Raw genomic sequence first — 9,161 nt, forward strand, 5'->3', positions numbered from 1 at the left:
TAGTTTTAGAGGGTTAGTCCATGATCATCATGGTGGGAAGCAGGCAGGCATAGTGAAGGAACAGTAACTGAGAGATATATAACCAGCAGGCAGAGGGGAAGGGGTAGGGTTTGGCATGGGCTTTTAAAACCAATCCCTAGTGACCCATTTTCTTCAACAAAGCCACACATCCTAATCTTTCCCAAATAGTTCCACTGACTAGGGACCAAGTTAACATTCAAACTTTTCAGTCTCTGTAGGCCATTGTCATTTTACTACAATTTCTTTTGTGTTTTCCTCTTTATAGTCTGACCAGTCCTTATCTGACATGCTCTCTATGTGTTACTCTTGCGTACTTTCTCATTACCATTTGTTTTCTTCAGCAAGAGTCATCCCAATGACTAATCATGGGCTTTCTGAAAAGGGATCTTTGTATAAAACTTTATGGTAGTATTTGAATGTGACTTGGATGTGGTGAGAACTCATATGACTTGGGATTTTCTTGAACATTGTCTTCTTTGTGTTGTGCTCAAGAATGTATCCTGGTGTTGGAAGTATGTGTCATCACCAGTCCTGTGAAAGAGGAGAAAAGAATGAAGAAGAAATGGAAGGAAGTGGTGGCAGCCTTGTTCACGGGTGTCCTGTGAATTGCAGAATGAAGACAAAACCATCATGTCTTACTTGGCCTGTCTTTAAGTCACTTTACCTACTGATCCCTGGAAACACAGTGTTTATTCACTACCTTCATCTTCACAATAGAAGTGATTCATTTAGGTTCTCATGATTTTCACCTAAATTTCCGTAACACCTTGTTAATTGGTCTCTCTGACTCTCTTGCCTTGTAATCTATCTCCTACTAACTACCAAGCACTAACTACCAAGCACTATACTTGTAGTAATTCCCTGAGTTCAATCTTCAGAGAGTGCCTGGACCTCCATTATACTCAGGATACAGGCCATTTATTTTTTATATGCCATGGTAGATGAAATGTAGATTTGGGCCAAGTAAAGAGGCTTATAAAAACTATCCAGTCTAGAATCCAGGCTCCACTTCTGATCATATTCTATTGGCTGGAATTCAACCACATGTCACACTTCTTGCAAAGGAGACTGGGAAATGTAGTCTACTCATGTGCCCAGGCAAAGATGAGACTGAAAGGATGTCTAGACTTATCTAGTAGAGCATATTGTTTTATAACCTTCCATAATAAATATTCCTTACTACAGACATTCTTTCATTAGCAAACAAAAAGAGAAATAAAATTTATTGAATGTCTATCATGGGCTTTGCATAGTTTTTGTAGGAGTTTTAGTCTTTATATATCCCAAACTTAGCAGATTCTCTAGCATACAACTGTCCCAGAAAAATCTTTGCTGAACTGAACTTTACAAAAATATGAAATTTTTTGAAATATGAAATCTCTAAACTGTTTTCTTAATCTTACTTAATTTTACCCTCGCATAGATTTATTATTTTTTCATTTGATTTTCCTACTGAGAAATTTTTTTAGTTCACATTTTCCTGCTCTATTGCTAAACAAAACAAGCAGTTAACTTGAAGGCGAGAGCTACTATTTTCAACAATATCTTCACACTGATTCTGGTTGGATCTGTCCTTACCAGAAAAATGATTCAGACAAGTTTCTGATATGTATACACTGGACTGCTAATGACTAAGGATGGTTTTCCTGGGTTATTTTTGGATATGAAAATTCAGAAGGGAAGTGATGCCTAAGCTCTCACTATTCTAAGGAGGTGCTTTCAACTTGCTAAGGAAGATGCTCTCATTCCTCCTTGCTATAAAAATAAATCAAAGCCATTTAGAGTTGAAATGTGGCTGGGTGGTGCTGATTGATTTTAACGCCTTTTCTTTGAGAAGGGAAGTAGAGAGGCAGAAAGAATAGTATTACCCTTGGAAGATCAGTGAAAGACTTTAGCCAAATAGGAGAACACAACATTAAAGAAAAGAGAATGCTGGTCTGGAGAAGAGGGCTTGTTGGCCAGCCTGGAAAACCAGATCAATCTCAATGACCAATATAAAGGTTTCTATTGCAATGGGCAACCTTGCATTCAGACGGGAAGTAGGGATCATCTGAGTCACATGATTATTGTCGTTAGACAGCCAACAAGGAGCCTGGTTTTCCCAATCCCACCTCCTCTGCATCCATGGGGGGGGGGGGTCAATGCCATTGTAGAAGCCCATGTGTAGTCAAGAGAAAGCAAATTCTTTGGTTTACCAGATGGCGAGAGGTCCTACATCCCCTAGAAGGCCAGTTATGGAATGATACCCCAAGAATACAGCTTGGGGTATCCTCAACCTCATACTATTGGTAAAATGTGTCACCTCCACAGACAATGCAGGCCTCGCAAGTCTGAGTGCTCAGGGCCAGTCACGATTTCTTTTTCACAAAGCAGCACTCTCAATAGCCAGCCATCTCAGGCAGAGGTATTGGCCTCCACCTCCTGTTCTTTAGATAGAAGCCACTGAATTCCATGAAATAGAAAAGCTCTTAGTGATGGGGGATGCATTTCTCTCAACTACACCTCATATGGCAAATGTCACTTTCATATTAATTCCGGGACTCTAACTTTCAACTCCAATATTGAATGCCTCTTCTGAGATCTGTCTGAGAAAATAACTTAACATGGTGTCAAGAGATCTATCCACAAAATGCCAGCATTTCTCTCTCACTTTGCCTCAAAGAGGGAAGCATCATGCAGAAGAGCAGAACTGTGAAGCTGAATTCAGCCTTTCTGTGCCTTAACCCTGCCTCTGGGGAGCCCAAGGGTGGGAACTGGGGAAGTCCTGCTTCCAGTGGTTGAAATTATTGTGAATAGCCAAGAGAGGGAAATAGGAGGCGCTGAACTCTGAGCACTAGGGAACTGAGTGACAATTTTAGACACTAGATAACTTTTTTGACTGCTTTGCTCAGTTTTCTTTCATGAAGCCAGTCAGAACTAGATATTGTCAAATGATTATTTCATGTTTCCACTCACATTCTTTTAGCCACTTTGTCAATGTTTCCCTCCTCCCAGAACATTTCCAACCAGTTAGCCATGTCTCCAAGCTGTGCAGAAAATGCTCACCAGACAGACAGGTCACACCTGGCTGTAGCTTCAGGACCTGGCCCTGACACCCAAGTGTTCTGTTGTTATTCTGGACAAGCCCTGACTGAAGCTAAAACTACCTCGAGAGGCTGGGTAGTCTGTTGAGCTTAAGGTGAGCCGTGATGAAACTGATCAGAGAATAATTGGAATGTTTTCATACTCAGGAAGCTTCTTGAAAAAGGCAGTACTTTGAGATGAAAACAGAAAGGGAATTTTCGAATATTATTTGACAGTTGCAGCAATGAAATTTTTTTTTTTCTTTTAGCTGACAGGAATTGCATCTGAGAGTTGTTTATCCTAACCATAGAGGACATGTGTGAGATGAATGAGTGAGTCTTTGTGGTTTTGGGTTTTTTTGTTTTTTTAATTACCTCACCTCTGGTGCTGGCAACAATGACTGGGCAATGATGCCCTAGGTCCTACCACCATTTCCATATCCCATAATCTGTACACTAACTAATCTTTCCCCCTGAATCTTAAGTCTTGTACTTACTGTATTTTTTTTGTGCTCATGGTACCATCATGACTCCCCACCCCTCCAGGACAGGTCTCTCTGTTTTTGGTTTAATAAAACTATTTTAGAACAAGACTATGAAGAAAGAGTAAGACATTCGTGTGAGGTTGAATAGGAGTCCAATTTTTAATTTTTACCTGGCAAAGATGAGGGTACATGAGTTGGAACTGCTCTGTTGTGAAATAGTGGAGGCAGGAAATTATGGCTCTGCTCATGGCCATCACCGGTCATGGGAATGTAGGCGCGCCATTTGCCTTCATTAAGAAACTTGCTGGAGCCAGGAAGTTGATTTTTCTCCAACTTCTTTGAGATCAAACTTGGGTTCTCAGGCTTGGTGACAAGGTGCCTTCACTTGCTGAGACTACCAATACCTGCTAACTCTCTCTCTTTTTTTTTTAATTTCTCCCACCTTCCATCTTGAGTTCTAAATAAAGAGTAGCAAATGCCTACAGAGGCCTTTAATCTCAGCACTCAGGAGGCAGAAGCAAATGGGTTCCTGAGAGTTCAAGGTCAACCTGGTCTACACAAGGTTTTTAGGCCACTCAAGGCTACATTATAGGCTATAAGTCTGGTTTGTCATTGTTGAACTTTTATAAACTATCTTCAAAAATATTGTTTATTTTCTTTCTATGTCACTGTTGCTGATGTAAATGATTTTTCTCCTCTACAATTTGGACAAATATTTTGTGTCTCTATGTGACTGAAAGCTTTGCTCAAGCAATTGCTTTAATAAATGTCTTATGAATGTAACTCACTGTGCTCAAGTATCTGGCTGAGTTCACCAGTATTTCCATCCCAGTCAGCCACTGTAAATCACTGGGAAGATCTGCTTTTCTATCCTTTAATGAGTCCATATAAATAGCTGAAATTTGTGCACAAAGAGCATTTAAAATCTTTCCTATTGCATCAGTTATTTTACCTTAGATCTCATAAGCTTCCTTGGCTTTTTTAAGAAGTATGGAGAAAAATGATATAAACACAACATTCTGCTTATAAAAATATTACCCCAAATATGTACTTGTGATACACTGCTTTATAAAGTGGCCACAATTCTACATTCTACCCTTGATCTATGCCTTTTTCAATGTGGCTTTGTCACTTGTCCCGTCAAAAAAAAAAAAAAAAAGTCTATTTTCCTGTTACATCGCTCTTGGCTGTTGTCATGATTTACTTTGGCTAGCAGATTGTGACTTCTCCTCTGACATGGACCATATGCAGCGTTCACATCTACTTTCTATTCCCTCTACCCTGGGAACAAGTCTGGACTAGCTTGCTGGGGAATGAGTGATCATGTGGAGCAAGGCCAGCCTGGAATGGCCAGGACCACCAGACATTAGGTTGAAGCCAGCCAATTGCCTGGTATTGGGGTGACCTTCAGCCAAGATGAAAAAGACTGCTTACCCAAGCCCAGCCAAGAACAGCAGAAAGACCTAGTCAACTCAGTCATGAGTGGAAATTATTGTGTATTACCTCACATTACTGAAGGTTTGCAGTTGTTTGTTATATAGAATAATCATGGCAACAGAAAACTAATGTGTGAACTAACAGAGAAATGCTATGATCTACCAGGATGGCCAGGGACATTTATGGAGGACTGGCCTTGGAATAGGAGAGAAGAAATCTATTTCGCTGGTACTAGAACATAGACCTTCAGTCACTAATGCAGTGCCTGAAGCAAGTCCTATTCCCAAGCTTAAGAAGGCTGTGCCTATACTTTTTTGTCTATTGCTCTATCTCTCCTAGTTAAGGACACTTAAACAAAGGAGGCCAGACTTCTCAAACGGTAGCACCAATAACCAAAAGTATATGACAGCCTTGTCGAGAGTCAGACGTTTGTCTGACCCCAGGAAAAAAAATATACCCTTTTGCAGAAATGTGAGCTTTTGAAGTGTTGAGGCAAACGTAATGCAACTTTGCTACCAAATTAAAAACAAGTATATTATAAAGCAAAATTCAAAGTTTAACACATGCTTCCAATATAGCACAATTGCCCATTCCTCTCTCCTAGCAGATTGACTCTCTCTCTTAATTTTAAAAATAGTTTATTTCTTATTGTGGGGAGGCATACATACTGTATGTGTTGGGGTCATACATATGGTGGTCAGAGAACAAATTTGGGGGTTCTTTCTACCGTGGGTATCCTCAAGATTGAACTCAGCTTGGCAGGTGCCCTTTACCTCCTGAGCTGTCTCACCAGCCTTCTCCCCTAATTCGCACGTTGAAACCCTACCTCACAGTGTGATGGTATTTGAGGCCCTACCTCACAGTGTGATGGTATTTGAGGCCCTACCTCACAGTGTGATGGTATTGGGGAGTGGGGTCTTCGGAGGTGATGGTGTAATAGGAATTGGACCTTGAGGGTGGGATTAGTGACTTATGGAGAAGGCACAGCAGAGCTCTTACTCCCCACACTTGTAGGGATGCAATGAGAAAGAGGCCATCAATATACCAGGAAGAGAGCCTTTACCAGAACCTTGTCATGAACCTTCACCTCAGACTTATAGCTTGTAGAGCAGTAAATTTCTGCTATGTGGAAAGACCGTGTCTCAACAAAGCAATGATAGAGAAATGAATCACTCTCCATGGGCTTAAAATTTGACTCTACCAGTTATAACTCACAAAGAGGAGTCCTCAGGACCCAACTTGAAAAGGGGTGCGGTACGGAAGTGAGAAGACAAGAACAAGTACTGAGAGGGTTACTCTCAGGCTACACAGTTTTATTTCAGGAGCTCCTGCCTCAGAGAAAAGGGTTTTGTTTGTTTTCATGTAAATATGTCCCATGCAAAATGTGTGTCATCCTAAAATTATTGTCTGTTTACCTGAAATATAAATCTATGTGCCATCTTAAGTTTCAGTCAGCAACTCTAAGAGCCAGTTTCTCCACAAAGGCAAAGAGCTTTGCAAGATGTAAGGAAGATCAAGGTAGTTTAACTAGTCAGGTTTTCTATTTTCCCTAAAAGTGAAGTTTCAAGCCCTTGGTGTGATTTATCTCTCCCGTCTATACCTCATCTTCTACCACTTTTGTGCCTCGCCCGTTGCAACCTTTGTTCAAAAGTTACTTTCTGAGAGGCCCCTCTGACTGGCCCCATCTGATAAAACATAAATCCCTCGTCCTAGGATATATGACGCTAACGTAGGATATTTCTATATGCTGTGGGTAAGTCAGCTGCTGGGGTGAGCTTCAGAATGTGGAATTGCTCTTATTCCCAATCTTCAAAATGTGAGTCTACAGCCATTGCTCTTATTCCTACTCCACAGCACTTACCCTGACACAGAGTGAGAGCCCAGCAAAGATCCATGAGCAGGATACATGAACACAAATGTCATACTCAGTCTACAGAGAATTGTAGAATACTGGCACAAATTACTTAAGGCTACTTTTGAACATTATTATTGTTTCTAGCTCCCATAAAGAATCATGAAAAAACTCAGGTTAATAAACTTTTGCTAAGAGTGGAGAGATGTCTCTCTGTGGGTAAGACCGTTTGTTTCTCTTGTGGAGGACCAGGGTTCAGTTCTCAATAACCCCTGCCAGGTGTCTAACAATCTCTTGTAACTCCAGTTATAGGGAATCCAATAACCTCTTTTGGCCTCTGTGGGCATCACATGAGCACAGTACAAACACAAAGAAGCAGGCCCATACCTATAAATAAATTTTAAAATAATTAAAAAAAAATAGAAAGAAACCTTAGCTAGAAAAATCATCAAGGGTCCATGGTCAGTAATCACGTTGTTATTACTCAGTTACTCGTGGTTGAAAGGATGTGGGAAATTCTTATTTAAGTGTGTTTGCGTTTTTAAATGTTTCTTCATTATGTTAATTTGTTCTAACTCTATATTGCATACCAGAGTTTTCTTACATTTCCATAAATTGGGACAAATATAAGAAAGCTATTTTTTTATGTTTCCATGTGGGTAGCTCAAACTCATTTTCCTTCTACATCCATCCCTCCCCTTTTTTTCTGAGCATATGTACTTTTCATTTTTCTCCCCCTGTACAAAAAAAAGACATTTTATTTTATCAGCTAGAAGAAATACATAAAAATAGCTGTAAGCTTCTAATGGGAAGTATAAAACCATAAAAAATTTAAATCTGTAATTTGCAAAGCAACTGTAACTCTCAGCATTAAATGAAAGAAGGAATTGGAAGGCCCAGTCAAAGCAAAATTTTAAGTCTTTCAGGTGAGCCATTCACTGTCTATAGACATGAAATCAACATAAACCTGTCTAACTCCGGAAGTCTGATCTGATCCATTTTGCATTCTTGTCTTGGAACGATTGACTGTAACCTTCAAAATATAATGAATGGATTGTGTGGCGTCACAAGGGTGTGGGGGTGGAAGGAGGTGGAAGATCTAGGGGAAATGTCAGACCTGAGTGGGAGCTAAGAGCCGGGGATTGCGTTCACTTGCTTCACACGGCTGAGGATAGCAACCAAATGGAAGTGCGCTACGCTGAAAAAAGTGGAGGATTACATACTTTTCTTAATTAAACTGTTCTGCGTTTTATTTCCTGACTTTGACTGATACTTGTTTTTTTCTCCTTCTTATATCAAAACAGCATGACACTATCCACAGGAGGTGGGGTACAGATTTTCTTATGGTTATAATGGTTACATTTCCTGGCAGCAGACATGAGTATGTTTGTCCAAAGGAAAGGCTGCATTTGTCATGGATTTTCTTGGATGCTGCGCTCCTCTCTGGGAATAGTTATTTACTCTTAATTAGCTCTAAATACAGTTGAGCACAGTCAAGGCCTTATTTTAAAGCCATCATTGGTGCCTCAAATCTGACTGCAGTAGAAAAGAATGACTGACAGTGATTAAAAAGGCGGTTGATGGGCACATATTAGAATTCATCATCAATAATGAAATCCAATGAGAGGGACAACATGTATTTTATGTTCCCATAAACACAGATTTAGTGCAAGGAAGCCCACATAATAGGACTTGTGGCATGGGCTGAATTGCTGTGAATTTAATTTAGAACAACATAAAAGATCCAATATCAGCTGCAGGGCAGCAGCCCAGCTTCAGCTTGGGGGAGGCATCTGTTACGAGAAGGAAGCAGTTTCAGCCCCTTCTAATCAGGAAGAGCCTCATAAACTGAAAGTGATCTTACCTTTCCCCAGTGATGGCACAACCCCCCTTCTTAGCTGCCCCATTGCCCCCACCTTCCTATCAGACTGTCCCTGTCTGTGTGTCTGTGTGTCTGTATCTCTCTCTTACACACACACACACACACACACACACACACACACACACACACACACATTTTGTGGTTAATAGAATTTCTTTTTATTATTTCCCACCTATCAACCTGATGTAGGTAAACTTCTCTGGGGACCAAGGAAGGAAATGATTAACTTCTCCTTGCGGTAGAGGGGACTCAATGATGGAGCTCATCTTTCCACTCACTCCTAGCAGCCGCTTACGTCATCACCCACCGCAGCTAGATACTCCAGGTGTATGCTGCGTATATAAGGGCTCCAAGCCATCCCAGATTGCTCTCTCTCTCTCTCTCTCTCTCTCTCTCTCTCTGCCTTCTCTGTGTGTCCCCCC

Source organism: Psammomys obesus, unplaced genomic scaffold, assembly GCF_907164565.1.
Source record: "Psammomys obesus unplaced genomic scaffold, mPsaObe1.curated_primary_1811, whole genome shotgun sequence".
Lineage (NCBI taxonomy): Eukaryota > Metazoa > Chordata > Mammalia > Rodentia > Muridae > Psammomys > Psammomys obesus.